At 38.0% G+C, this 15,413-nt stretch overlaps 1 long non-coding RNA gene across 1 annotated transcript in view; it reads left to right on the top strand.

Moving 5' to 3' along the window:
• The first annotated feature begins 1,023 nt into the window (after window positions 1-1,023).
• Window positions 1,024-15,413, top strand: part of LOC139816398 (uncharacterized) — a 31,203-nt gene continuing 16,813 nt past the window's right edge. Inside the window, exon 1 of the long non-coding RNA XR_011733003.1 lies at window positions 1,024-1,747. This is a non-coding gene — a long non-coding RNA (uncharacterized lncRNA). The remainder of the gene's footprint in view (window positions 1,748-15,413) is intronic.

Here is a 15,413-nt window from a genome sequence, read left to right as displayed (position 1 = left end):
GTTGATATTCAGGGCGTCCGCAATTCGTCTCCTACGGCCCCGGCTGTCGAAACGCGCGCAAAACCTAGCGTCCTTCAGACTAAAATATTAACTCAGACAATTCGTCTCATCCTTAGAGAAAGTAACGCGGGTTATAATACAAAGAAACAGAATCATGAGTCTCACTTACTATCGAGTTTGCCTCAGAATATCTCAAAAAAAACAAAATCATAAAATATTTCATGCTCTTTAACTTTTCGATTCACAAAAACCCACTCCGACGTTCCATTTGCAAACGGGACGTAACAATGGTTTCGGTTGTTATCAATTGTTATCAAAACGATATATAATATATATACGAATTACTATTGAGATACATTAATTTCGTGTGTGTCTTACTCTAGCTTTCGTCTTTACAAAATATTAACAAGATTAGCGGTGTGCGTCTTCGAGAAACGAACACGCGACTTTCGCTGTTCGATACAGCATTCTTCTCTGAATTAGTTTTATTTATTGTTGTCCTTATTTATTTAAAATTTCGAGGTCTAACAACGCCAAATTTTTTACAAAAAAAATTTATGTATTTTAATCAAATATTATTATTTTGTACTGTTACCTCTGTAATTCTTTGTGATTAAATCTTTTATTCTATTAAAAAATACATAGATAAACTTTGTAATAAATTTCTTTCGCCAGTATATAGAATAACAATTAAAGTAATTTAAATCGACCGTGACTGGCAACATATAACGTCTTTTCGATATGAACATTGAAAAACTGTGAGCCAACTTGGTTTGTCGGATTCACACAGCACTTTTTCGGATCAATCATCGAGACATTATTAATTTTGACCATGGTTTTGGTCAGTTGATGTGTTAGAAAGTACGTGCGAGAATTCGGAGCGCGACACATGTGCAACACATGTGCGACCGGTGGCACGCGCGGAATTCGGAGCGCGAAGCGTAAACAAGGAGTGGGGGGCGCGAAAGCCTCGATCGCGACGCACGACCGAATAGACGAGTCAGTCGCTTGCAATATCCGAGAACGTGTGGACACATTACGGAGAAAGCGGATGAGAAACGGACATTAAAGATCGTAAAGAGATTATGTAGGTGTAGACATTTGTGATCATAATGGATTGTAAGCGGCGATTCGATAGCAGGCTCATAGATGGCATCGATATTACAGTTACCTATTTATCTTTTGCGTTAAGTGTTTCGCGTGCGCGGCGACGACGACGTTGCGCCACAGCGCCGGAAAATGACTCGGATCGACGATACTGCGCAAGCGTCAAACGTATCGAGACGAACGTGAAGCCCGCCGGGACGGTATTCGTCTTCCGGCTAGCGAGGCGAAGAGTTGCGTTCCTTCTACCGGCGTCGTATATATTCGCCAATTGTGACGCGAGTGCAATCCGCCAGACTATTGAGTCTGAGATTAACTCAAACTATTCCAAGAACGTCTCCGCAACATCAGAGGAGACATTTCGATGCGGATCAGAGGCGATGACAAGCACCTCTCACGATATATGACGGAAGGACGGACGAACTTAGCCATTTTTCAACCAGGATTCGGCAAACGGACAATAGCGGCCATTTTGGACATTGCGACGTGGCATCGTCATAAAGGAACGAAGCGGCCATCCTATCTATCGTAAAAGGTTCTTACGGTTTCGGTCGTTGACCAGCCATCATTACAATTATCACATGCGGATGTAATCGGTCGTTGACCATCCATCATTACAATCATCAACGGCGGATATAACCAGGTAACTTACGGTAATCGGTCGTTGACCATCCATCATTACAATTATCACCGGCGGAAGTAATCGGTCGTTGACCATCCATCATCACAATTATCACCGGCGGATATAACCAGAGTTCGAGAAAGCACGGGGCGAAGGATAACATCCTCGCATCTCACGGGGCGACGGATCACATCCTCGCAAAACGGCTATATTACTGCCAAATCTTCCGGAATTAATTCTCGGTCTGAACTCAGTCGAATTAAAGTCACGTTTACATGGTTGCAACCCGCGAATAAAGTCATTGATTTTTCATATGCAATTGGTTAACTTACGTTCTCAATGCACACTTGAATCGAATCTTCACGTATAATTGTGATTATCTTAACGAATTATGATTTATCCTATGGCTATTTGTCAAGTATTTAAGTGTACGAAGCACTATGGTTCATGAAAAGTTACTTATCATTTAATTTAGTTCGTTCTTCAAGTACCAACATATACATTATTGACTCGAAATACATATAATCTGAAATGCCATATAAGTTACTGTGTCAATTGGTAGCTAGAAAGAACGTTATATTGCAGTTGTCGAATCTCACATGATATTTATAAGAGACTAAATCTTTACTCGAATGCTTCACGTTGCCTATTTTCCTTTTCTTCTACTTTAATATATATATATACGAATTGGGATCGATGAACTCTCAATCGACACAGTACTTAAATTATATATGCTTTGTATAATATTGCTCTAATTATTTAACATGCGTTTGAAATTATATGCTTAACTTACATGATCCCTTCTTGAAACAGAAACAAAGATTGAAATCACTTGGTTGTTTAGCTGGTTGAGAAGCAGAATAACGGATTTCTGTTCTCTTAAACTCAATTTTGATGAGAGATTAACTTCTTTTTATGACGCATGAGAAAGGATTATGCAAGACTAATTCAATATTATCTGATTTTGTGTTTATGCTATATGTTCTTAAGAAAGCATTTATTCTGATAAATTTGCTGATTGTAATCTAACCGCTGCGAAAATACACGATCTCTTTACCGACGTAACAACAAAGAAAAGTATCGTTCCCTATTCTATAATTTCTAGAGCTCAGGTTCCTGCGCGAACTTGTACATTTCAAACATGATGTAATTTCTAAATTAAATAGTTTTTAAATTTTATTGCGAAAAATATTACCCCAGCCAGGGTTTGAACCTGGAACCTCCCGTATACCGTGCGGGTGTCTTGCCAATTCGACCACTGAGGCTGTGGTAATATTTATCGCAATAACAACTATAAGATGGAGCACCGATTCTTAGGTCGACGGTGTATAATAAACAGAATAATAAATTTCTTTCGCCAGTATATAGAATAACAATTAAAGTAATTTAAATCGACCGTGACTGGCAACATATAACGTCTTTTCGATATGAACATTGAAAAACTGTGAGCCAACTTGGTTTGTCGGATTCACACAGCACTTTTTCGGATCAATCATCGAGACATTATTAATTTTGACCATGGTTTTCAATGTTCATATCGAAAAGACGTTATATGTTGCCAGTCACGGTCGATTTAAATTACTTTAATTGTTATTCTATATACTGGCGAAAGAAATTTATTATTCTGTTTATTATACACCGTCGACCTAAGAATCGGTGCTCCATCTTATAGTTGTTATTGCGATAAATATTACCACAGCCTCAGTGGTCGAATTGGCAAGACACCCGCACGGTATACGGGAGGTTCCAGGTTCAAACCCTGGCTGGGGTAATATTTTTCGCAATAAAATTTAAAAACTATTTAATTTAGAAATTACATCAACTGACCAAAACCATGGTCAAAATTAATAATGTCTCGATGATTGATCCGAAAAAGTGCTGTGTGAATCCGACAAACCAAGTTGGCTCACAGTTTTTCAATGTTCATATCGAAAAGACGTTATATGTTGCCAGTCACGGTCGATTTAAATTACTTTAATAATTTAGATAAACTTTGTATTTAAATACAAATTGTATTCCCTCGTTGGATTAAATATTTTAATAAAATATTTTTATTTTGTACTGTTACCTCTGTAATTCTTTGTGACCACTAAAAAATACACATGTAAACTTTGTATTTAAATATCTTGTATTCTCTTGTTAAATGTAAATAAAATTGTTTAATCTTATAAAATTGTTATCATACATTCTTTTCTAATTGACACAATGTAACCTATTAGAAGTTAGCTCCCCACTTTTAGAATTAACATATTTTCACGGTTGTACTAAATTGTGCTAGGTTTGTGCTATATTGTGCTCGAATATTATAACCATAATATGAAAAATACGAAAGAAAATTAAAAAAAAAAACGAATTTTCAGGTCAGCCCCCACTTTTCGTTTTTTTCAATTTTTTCGATTGTGCTGAGTTGTGCTAAGTTGTGCTAACATTGTGCTAAAATATTATTTAAAAAAAATAATAACAGAAAGAGTTACGATAAAAAAATAAATTATATCCAAAAATGATTTTTTTATCGTAACTTTTTTTGTTACTATTTTTTTTAAATAATATTGTAGCACAATGTTAGCACAACTTAGACAACTCAGCACAATCGAAAAAATTGAAAGAAACGAAAAGTGAGGGGCTAACTTAAAAATAATTTTTAGGTCAGCCCCCCACTTTTCGTTTTTTTCAATTTTTTTAATTGTGCTGAGTTGTGCTAAGTTGTGCTAACATTGTGCTAAAATATTATTTAAAAAAAATAACAACAAAAAAAGTTACGATATTTTTTTATCGTAACTCTTTTTGTTATAATTTTTTTAAAATAATATTTTAGCACAATGTTAGCACAACTTAGCACAACTCAGCACAATCGAAAAAAACGAAAAATAGGGGATTGACCTAAAGAGAGGTCTTAGGTAATTAATATTACATTCACCACTAGATTATTACAAATCTGAATTATAAAATTTGAGCGTTCAAGAGTAAAGTGCTCTTTACATTGTTGTTTCTAGAAAACCGGACGTTGTGCTGAATTATGCTAGGTTTCTGCTATATTGTGCTCGAATATTATAACCATAATATGAAAAATACGAAAAAAAAAATAATTTTTAGGTCAACCCCCTACTTTTCGTTTTTTTCAATTTTTTTGATCGTGCTGAGTTGTGCTAAGTTGTGCTAACATTGTGCTAAAATATTATTTTTAAAAAATTATAACAAAAAAAGTTACGATAAAAAAATATCGTAACTTTTTTTGTTATTTTTTTAAAATAATATTTTAGCACAATGTTAGCACAACTTAGCACAACTCAGCACAATCAAAAAAATTGAAAAAAAAACGAAAAGTGGGGGGTTGACCTAAAAATTATTTTTAAGTTAGCCCCCCACTTTTCGTTTTTTTCAATTTTTTCGATTGTGCTGAGTTGTGCTAAGTTGTGCTAACATTGTGCTAAAACATTATTTTAAAAAAATAATAACAAAAAAGTTACGATAAAAAAATAATTTTTGGATATAATTTAATTTTTTATCGTAACTCTTTCTGTTATTTTTTTAAAATAATATTTTAGCACAATGTTAGCACAACTTAGCACAACTCAGCACAATCGAAAAAATTGAAAAAAACGAAAAGTGGGGGGCTGATCTAAAAATTCGTTTTTTAAAATTTTCTTTTGTATTTTTCATATTATGGTTATAATATTCGAGCACAATATAGCACAAACCTAGCACAATTTAGCACAACCGTGAAAATATGTTAATTCTAAAAGTGGAGGGCTAACTTCTAATAGATCACAATGTAAAGATTTTTCAAAGTAGTGCAACAATTATTTTTTGAGGCAATATATATGTTCTCTCTGTAATTGGCGCTGTAATTTAAAGAGATATCATTTCTTTTTTGTAATTGTAAAATAGATCACTTGAAGCGCGATTCTTCTTTTTGATAAGGTAACATAATTTTGTGATGTGTATCACTTGGGTTATAATTTTTCGGAAATAAAGATACTACTGCTTAGATTTTTTCGAGATTTTTCGAGATATAAAGATTACGTCTACCACTTGTTACTTAGGTTTTTTCGAGGTATAATACTTCCACTTTCTTATTTTTTGAGGTAACAACATATACACTACTATGCGTGTACTTGGCGCCTTTTTTTACCTTTTTTTTAAAAAAAGGTAATTTTGTACGGTTTATAAAATATACAGCAATTTTTCTTACAATTATATGAGCGCGCAACTTGTTTTTACATTTTATTTTCTTGCGACATATATCGCAGACATAATCATGTAAATGCAATGTTTTGTGATGTTTTTCCAAGGCTTCTTTACTCGATAAGTGACGTCGGCAAATCTCACATGCCACACTGTTACTTTTATGCCTACCCATGTGTACACGCATCCTCTCGTGCGAGTGAAAAATCTTACCGCAAGTGTCGCAAAAAAGTTCTATAATTGTAAAAGAGAACAACATTAAAAAGAAGCGAGAAACATTAATAGAGATTTGTTACAATCGTAATAGAGATCATACACAATCATGCAGCAAATAAGAACATATCTACATGTATGTACCTTATTCATTATAATAATACTTATTATATAAATTGGAATGTAATGTTAATATTAAAACTCAATACTGGTTTATGTGTTAATTAAATAAAATTACGATATGCAGAAATCCTGGAAATGTGTAACAAAACTTATTTTATTAACTATTAAATATATATATTTTTGGTTACATATATAATTATACCTTTTTTATGCTCTCGTGCTTCAACATCAGATGCTCATTCAAGTACCAATTACTTTTGTACACATTCGGACATTTCGGGCACTTGAATTTGCCCTCTAAGTGACTCTGCAACATAAGCAACAAAACTCTTTAATATAACTTTTAGTTTTTGTTCTGTCAAAATAGCTAAACTCAATGTACTATGTAAAAAAGATCACATAGAGTTCTTCGATATTTTAATTAACAAGTTATTAATAATTTATTAATGCATGATTGTGTATGATCTCTATTACAATTATAACAAATCTCTATTAATCGCTTCTTGCTTCTCTTGAATTTTGTTCTCTTTTACATTTATAGAACATTCACTGCGACACTTGCGGTAAGATTTTTCACTTGCACGTGAGGATGCGTGTACACATGCAGAGGCATAAAACCAACAGTGTGGCATGTGAGATTTGCCGACGTCACTTATTGAGTAAAAAAGCCTCGGAGGAACATTACAAAATAGTGCACGTACATGATTATGTATGCAATAAATGTCACAAGAAACTGAAATGTAAAAGAAATTTAAGCCGTCAAATGGTTGTAAAAAAAATGCTGTATATTTTAAATATATTTAAAAAACAAATGTATGTATTACCTATAAAGATCTGGAATTTTTAGGAATTTATTTCCAAAGTTTGTATTATATAAATGTACTATTATATTTAATAATAAAATTGTTTTTGATTTAGAAAGAATAAAAGGTTCTACCCCTTTCTCTTTTCTCCCTCTCTTTCATTCTCTTTTTTTTCATACTTATCGTGAAGTGTTTAAAGGTTGCAGGACAAGCGGGACAATCATTGACAACGGCGCAATTTTATCCTGATGTTTTAATCTTCGGCACTGCCCTGCTAAAAATGACCGATTGAATCCGATTAAAAATTTTGAATCCGCATGAATCTGGATTCTTGATCCGGAAATCACGGATTTATAACGATTACACCGACTGAAAACGATTGAAACGGATTGGTATTCAAGGATGTAATTTCAATCGGTTTCTATCGGTTTGAATCGTTACACGCAGAAAATTTTTTTCGAAAATACAAGTATACACGAACAAAGTAAATACCATACTAATCTTGCACGGCTAGGATATAGTCATAATATGCAAAAGATTTCAAGAAAGTATAGGAAATTTAGAGAGCAAAAAATAAAAATATGGCTGATGGACAAAAAACGAGACGTCTGTTGCAGTCATGGCAAAAACATAAGTTGCTGTTATAGGCTATGGCGGTCAGCTGTCAGCGGGCGCGAACCGAACCCTTTCGCCGCGCGAGCCCGCGTTGCCGCTCGCGCCGCGCGCCTTCCGTCGTTAGTATAGGACTTTTTTACTTTTCTCATATTTCCTTGTTATAATCCGAGAGGTAGCGACACAAAAGTGTCAGCGATTTTTTATTAGTCTTAGAACAAAGTAATTTCTCTTGTTTTAATAGTGTTGTTGATGAAATGCAGAGTCTGGCTGCGCTGTCTCGCTGGAATGGGCGTTGCGGCGCCTTTGATCTTGTCGAAAAAACACTTATGTTGGAAGAATTTGATTAGTGCTGAGCTTTTATATATTTATTGTTTTTTGTATAAAGAAATGTTTTAGTAGAGTCTGGCATGCAACTGACACTGGAAAATGAGTCTGGCATCCTCCCAAAGTCGTTGTAAAAAGTCGATTATCTTAAAATCATAAGGTATATTTCAAGAAATATGATTTTAAGATAATAATTATTTTTTTGCAAATAAAACGAGTTAATTAGTTTAGTTCGTAAAAGTTTTGTTTTTATCGAAGCTTATTAAAATCGTGTAATTTTAATAATAAATTCAACTTTGAATCATTTTCCGATCATGAACGTACTCAATCAAAGGAAATCAAAGAAGAATCCGATGACGATACCGACAATACCGAGCTCACCAATGATGAAAATGAAAATTCATCAGAAATTGAAAGTTTGATTACAGATTATCCAGATAAATAAATTAATAATTTTAATAATTAAAGTTAATTGATTTTTTATAAGCGTATACTTTATTCATAATGTTGACAACTTTAAAATATAGTTTTATTTTTAAATTACTTCTGATTATTACATAATTAATTACACATCATTCCACTACTAATAAGCACGAAATCGTTTACGTTTCTTCTTTTGGACAAGTAAAATCTTTTTCAATGAGTAATGCGTTAATAATATTACAGATACGGCGGGCAACGAGCTACCGGCGCGCTCGTGCAGACGACTTTAAAGGGGGTGCCAGACCAATTTTCCAGCCAGTACAAGTAGCCAGACTTATTTTTTTATAATTTTATATATTTAAACTACCATCTTGACAAGTTACAGCTCTAATCAAATGATTCTACAAATCGACTTTTTACAACGACTTTGAGAGGATGCCAGACTCATTTTCCAGTGTCAGTTGCATGCCAGACTCTTCTAAAACATTTCTTTATACAAAAAACAATAAATATATAAAAGCTCAGCACTAATCAAATTCTTCCAACATAAGTGTTTTTTCGACAAGATTAAAGGCGCCGCAACGCCCATTCCAGCGAGACAGCGCAGCCAGACTCTGCATTTCATCAACAACACTATTAAAACAAGAGAAATTACTTTGTTCCAAGACTAATCAAATCGCTGACACTTTTGTGTCGCTACTTACCTGTACCTCCCGGACTATTAATATGGCAAACTTATTTACCTTTAGGTTACAAGATGTATCTGATCAAACTATTACTTTTCTATTGTCATATATTAATTTCCGGTTGAATACGCGTATATCCTACCGGTGCGATGCAAATCTAGTAAATTTTATTATGAGTATTCTACATTATTCGAGAAAAATTTTCTGCGTGTATGATTTCATAACGATTATACCGATTGGAAACGATTGAAACGGATTCGTACTCAAAGATGTAATTTCACTCGTTTTCTATCGGTTTGAATCAGTCTAAATTGTTATGATTTCGTGAACCCCGAAATCACGAAATTATAATGATTTAAACGGATTGACTGACCGATTCAAACTGATAGAATCCGTGAATTCCGGATATATAAACAGGATTATTTACTACTTTATTATAATTCCGTTCTTTGTACTACAAATTTATTACAATGTGCAGTATTTATTTAACCTTTCGAAAACGCACCTTTTTTTTCATTCACGGAGAACACTGGGTCAATCTGACCCTACACACACTTTGATCGTCCACCATTTTAAATTGACGAGTGCAATTAGCTTGACAAAATTCCCAGATGTACTTGGAACATTGTTATATCAATTGATATAAATAAAAGTGCCATTGAAATTATTTACATATTTTAAAAAATTCAAAAAAATTCAAAAAAAAATTTTTTTTTTTTAATTTTTTAAAATATGTAAATAATTCCAACGGCACTTTTTATTTATATCAATTAATTTAACAATGTTCCAAGTACATTTGGGAATTTTTTCAAGTTGATTGCACTCGTTAATTTAAAATGGTGGACGATCAAAGTGTGTGTAGGGTCAGATTGACCCAGTGTGTTCTTTTGGAAAAAAAAAATGTTTTTTACGAAAAAAATTTTATTTTTTTATGTTTAATATTTTTGGCTAAAAATTTTTCTAGCAAAAAAAAGGGTCAAATTAACCTTGTGTGTTCTCGAAGGGTTAAATAAAAACATTTTACAGTTTTTCAAATATAGAATTCATGACTTTACCAAAAGGAAATCCTGTAGTAAGAACTCTATTACGTAAAAATTATGTGTTATATACAATTTTAATGATTAAAGCGGATTTAATCCGATTCACATAGCTACTTTCACTACCCAATTTAAATGGCTTAAGCGCAGATACGATTGAAACCGATTGAGTAGAATTTAGATGAATCCGGAAATATCGCATTAAATCCGATTCCGGTGTTGTATTAAAATTTCACGGTGTTGTATTAAAATTTCACGATTGATGCGGATTCAATACGATTCATGTGGTCATTTTATTTACCCGATTAAAATGGATTAGGATTAATACGATTGAAACCGATTCAGTCGGATTCAGATGAATCCGGAAATATCGCATTAAATCCGATTTCGGTGTTGTATTAAAATTTTACGATTGATGCGGATTCAACACGATTCATGTGCTCACTTTATTCACCCGATTAAAATGGATGTGCATTAATACGATTGAAACTGATAACGACGGATTCAGATCAACCCGGAAATGCCGAATTAAAAACGATTCCGATTGATTTGTTATTAGAACCGATTCACTTCCAATCGGGCATCCGATTAACCGGATTGAAAACGCATTCATTTCGATTCAATTTCACCAAATTTAATACGGAACCAATCGGATTTAATCGGTCATTTTCAGCAGGGTGGTACAGCAAACTCTCAGGTGAAGGTCTAAGATTTGAAAGAACAATCTAATGTTGCGAACTTTCCGGGTAATTATGCAGTAATAGGGACCACCCTCCGATGACCTTGACCTTGACATATGTTGTCAAGGTCACCCTCCTGAGTGACCTTCGGAAGGTTTTAGCCGTCGCTCGTTATTCGTTAAAAAGTTATTAACAAAAAAAGTTTCGAAAATATAGCAGCTATTTTGAGTATTGGAAGGCATAAATAACTAATATATACGTGTGTGTGCCCTGCTTTAAAGAAAATCACAACTTCTATAAAGCAGGACATACACACATGTGTGTGTGCTCTGCTTTAAAGAAAATCACAATTTCTATAACTTTATATGCTTTACCAAAACACAACTCGGTTCGCGTGGAAAGTATATGCGTGAACTATTTCGGGACTACCGCACCTCCCCCGAAAGCACGGGGGGGGGGGGGGTGTGCGTGAACCTCGGTTCGCGTGGAAAGTATATGCGTGAACTATTTCGGGACTACCGCACCTCCCCCGAAAGCACGGGGGGGTGTGCGTGAACCTCGGTTCGCGTGGAAAGTGTATGCGTGAACTATTTCGGGACTACCGCACCTCCCCCGAAAGCACGGGGGGGGGGGGTGTGCGTGAACCTCGGTTCGCGTGGAAAGTATATGCGTGAACTATTTCGGGACTACCGCACCTCCCCCAAAAGCACGAGGGGGGGGTGTGCGTGAACCTCGGTTCGCGTGGAAAGTATATGCGTGAACTATTTCGGGACTACCGCACCTCCCCCGAAAGCACGGGGGGGGTGTGCGTGAACCTCGGTTCGCGTGGAAAGTGTATGCGTGAACTATTTCGGGACTACCGCACCTCTCCCGAAAGCACGGGGGGGGTGTGCGTGAACCTCGGTTCGCGTGGAAAGTATATGCGTGAACTATTTCGGGACTACCGCACCTCCCCCGAAAGCACGAGGGGGGTGTGCGTGAACCTCGGTTCGCGTGGAAAGTGTATGCGTGAACTATTTCGGGACTACCGCACCTCTCCCGAAAGCACGGGGGGGGTGTGCGTGAACCTCGGTTCGCGTGGAAAGTATATGCGTGAACTATTTCGGTTGTGATTTTCTTTAAAGCAGGGCACACACACGTATATATTAGTTATTTATGCCTTCCAATACTCAAAATAGCTGCTGTATTTTTCAAACTTTTTTTGTTTATAACTTTTTAACGAATAACGAGCGACGGCTAAAACCTTCCGAAGGTCACTCAGGAGGGTGACCTTGACAACATATGTCAAGGTCAAGGTCATCGGAGGGTGGTCCCTATTACTGTATAATTACCACTTTCCGGAGCATACGGGTGTAATCACAGCCATTAGTTTCGCGGACAATGGATATTACTTGGCGACAGCTGCGGAAGATTCTTGCGTCAAACTTTGGGATTTGCGCCAACTGAAGAACTTTAAGACATCGCAGTTGAAGCAATCCTATGAAGTGAAGGATATTTGTTTTGATCAAAGTGAGACTTACTTGACTGTGGCAGGAACGGATGTCAGGTAAAATACTGAATTTATTAGTTATTGATAATTATTAATTATTCTTAAATATTGATACTAATATATAATTAAGAATTAATTATATATAGTAATTAGTAAATACAGGATGTTTCATATTTTAAAAATCGAGAATTTTAAATAACACTTGTGTTATTGTCTTACATTCAGTAGCGAATATATCAGATATTTTAATATTTGATATTATTCACCGTATGTGTTAATATTGAATAACGTGAATTAATTTAAAGTTGCTTGTGTTATATATGTCGTATTGTTTTCAGGGTATATATCTGTAAACAATGGCAGGAATTGAAGGTCCTGAACGATCACACAGCGGCGGCCACCGAGGTTCGTTTCGGAAAGCATGCACAATACATTGCGTCTACCAGCATGGATAGGACATTAGAACTTTACGGATTATCATAAATATAGAATTAGGAATATATAAAAATATATATCCATTATTTAATCAGACTAGGTTACGTTATAAAAGTCTAATGGATCCGGTCAATTGTGACTCAACTTCTTCAGTTCTTAAATCTTTTTTATGTATTTCTAAATAAAAAGTTTATAGAGTAATAAAAGAATGTGTCAGGTTCGTAATATTTGCGACGCTTTTTCCCCCGGTCTCGCAATCCGGTGGAGGGCTATCGAGGATTGGCGGCACGCGTAACTAATTCCGACACCGAAGTTGGGCGCCAGGTGCAACGGATTGCACCACCGTACACTATAATCTCTAACACGATATTCCCGGCAATACTTCCGGGCGTAGGGCTCTTTCAGGGAATTCGGAGAGAGGCGTCACACAATTAATCACACCCACCAGAAAATAAATAATAATAACAAAATATATATTTAGTCAGGCAGTATCAAGGTGTAGGTATAATCGATCTGAGTCTCGTATTACCGCAACAATGTCGGCTAGGCGGACGCACGAATGCCGCAGACGCAATAAGTGCACGCAGTAATGTCGACTATTAAACACCGTAGACTAATGCACGCGGAGTTCTCAACGCAACAGATGAACGCAGACGGACACACGAAAGCTTAACAGAAATAATGACGATTCAGGTATCGCGGTACCTGGCTTCAACACAATAAACTTACGCCACGAGGCCGCCGAACCGCTCGCCGCACCGTCGGCAGCTCCTTCAACGCACACCCGGGCCACTTCGATTCCGCGCGACGCAAAAAGTATGGGCGATCTCGCCGAGTCGACCACGCTGGCCGGCGATTGCCCCCGAACACGAAATAAGGACACGTATCGCGGACGATCCCGCGGCTTGCCACGCGAATCCCGAATTCTCTCGCAAGTACGGAGATTCCGCGGCTCCGCGCCGATCCCGTCGATCTTTCCGTCCCACCAAACACAATATTCGCCGTCCTCGAGGGCCCGGATACGTTACTCAAATACGAGGGCGAGTGCCCTTCAAATTACATGACCACTCGCGGCTCGCCGTTACCCGCACAACTCGCTCCCGTTATCGCCACGCAAGACCTCACTCTCATTATCACTCTCGTTAATATGGCCAAGACGCGACACGATTATGAGCTTAAATATATGGCCAAAACGCGACACGATTACGAACATAAACTCTATCACAATGAAACGCGACACGATCACGAATAACGCGATACGATTACTTACATCAATTAGACGAGACGCTACATAAACGCGACACGATTACTTCGATTCACACATCTCCACGCCACGCGACTGTCGGCCGTGGCGGTGCTCGCGGGGAGGGCACAAATGGTCTCTACGCATTAGAGAGCTCACCCTCGGCAAGGCCCTGGCACATTTTCCACACGACGCTACTCTAAGGCGAGCGCAAGGTATCGCACGCTCTAACTCGGTACACAGGTATCCTGCGTAACTCCGGTAACCAACGTGTGCCACGGGCCGATGCCTCGAGCGAACCCTCTTCTCTTAACGCGGGGACGCCAGAGTGGTGACCTTACAAATTTGCGTCGTCCCTTCGGTAGTCCGGGCAGCTCGAAATCCGGGAGATCCTCTAGGCTCGCTAGCCGGCACGACAGTATCGGAAACGATAGCCTGCCGGGATCGCGCCGGTTCCCCGCGCCTGCGCTGTGCGTGTCGCTCGACCGGATTGCCGATCCTAGCGCTTCCGGCGCCTAGGCCGCACGTGCGCCGCTCCTTCCGGGGGCGCCACTCCAACTCCAGGGCGCTCTCGTCGGCGCCTCAGCTTCTCGCGCGCCTCCCTTTCCGGCGGCGCCGCTGCAATCACCTCCGATTCGGCGCGGGCTTTTCGATTCAACCGGCTGTCCGGGCCGCGATGATCGAGTCGGCGTTCGGGGTCAGGCTGGCCGGGCCTCGGCCCCGTCCACCGGCATCCCCTCGGGGTGACGGCCCCAGGGCTGTTCCTTTCCCTGGGCCGCTCCTCGGCACCCTCGTCCGACCGGCATTTCACTCGGGGGTGACCCGGGGTCTTCCAGATCGTTATACTGCCGTGGTTGCGACCGAGTGCGGGGTGTATTCCGGCCGGCGACGCTCACGCATTTGCGGGGGGGTCCGGGCGACCCGACTTCTCGCCATGTCACCTGGCCGTCTCCGTACTCTTTTGCCCTTCCTCGTTGCGGCCTCCGGCCGTTACAGATGAAGTCCGGTCACCACCGGCAATCCCTTAAAACTTAATATTTAATTAGACCAATTAATATACGCAACCGCCCCCCCCTCTCGCTCTAACGAGGAGGCGTCCCCGAATTCCCCTCGGCCGAGCCCGTCCGGGAAGGAGACGCGACTTGTCACGTCACATATTGTAAAATCTATTTTAAGCTTTGCTTTCGAGATTGGCCTTATGTGAATTAGGAATTTTGTTACGTTTTTTTTTCTTTCAAATACGAATCATTTTAAGGATTTCTCAGGTTAGTTATAAAATTTTAAACGTTGTATCATTGTGCATTTTTACAAAAGTATATTATCTTTATGTGCAAATAAATGACAAGTGCGATTGCATAGAAAACTTTTGTTTTTAATTACTAAATCACATACATCTTAGAAAATAGATATTTTATTATTACAATATTTGAA

The sequence above is a fragment of the Temnothorax longispinosus genome, chromosome 7, assembly GCF_030848805.1.
Source record: "Temnothorax longispinosus isolate EJ_2023e chromosome 7, Tlon_JGU_v1, whole genome shotgun sequence".
Lineage (NCBI taxonomy): Eukaryota > Metazoa > Arthropoda > Insecta > Hymenoptera > Formicidae > Temnothorax > Temnothorax longispinosus.
Note: the sequence above shows the minus strand (reverse complement) of the source record. Positions and strands in the feature narration are given on the sequence as shown.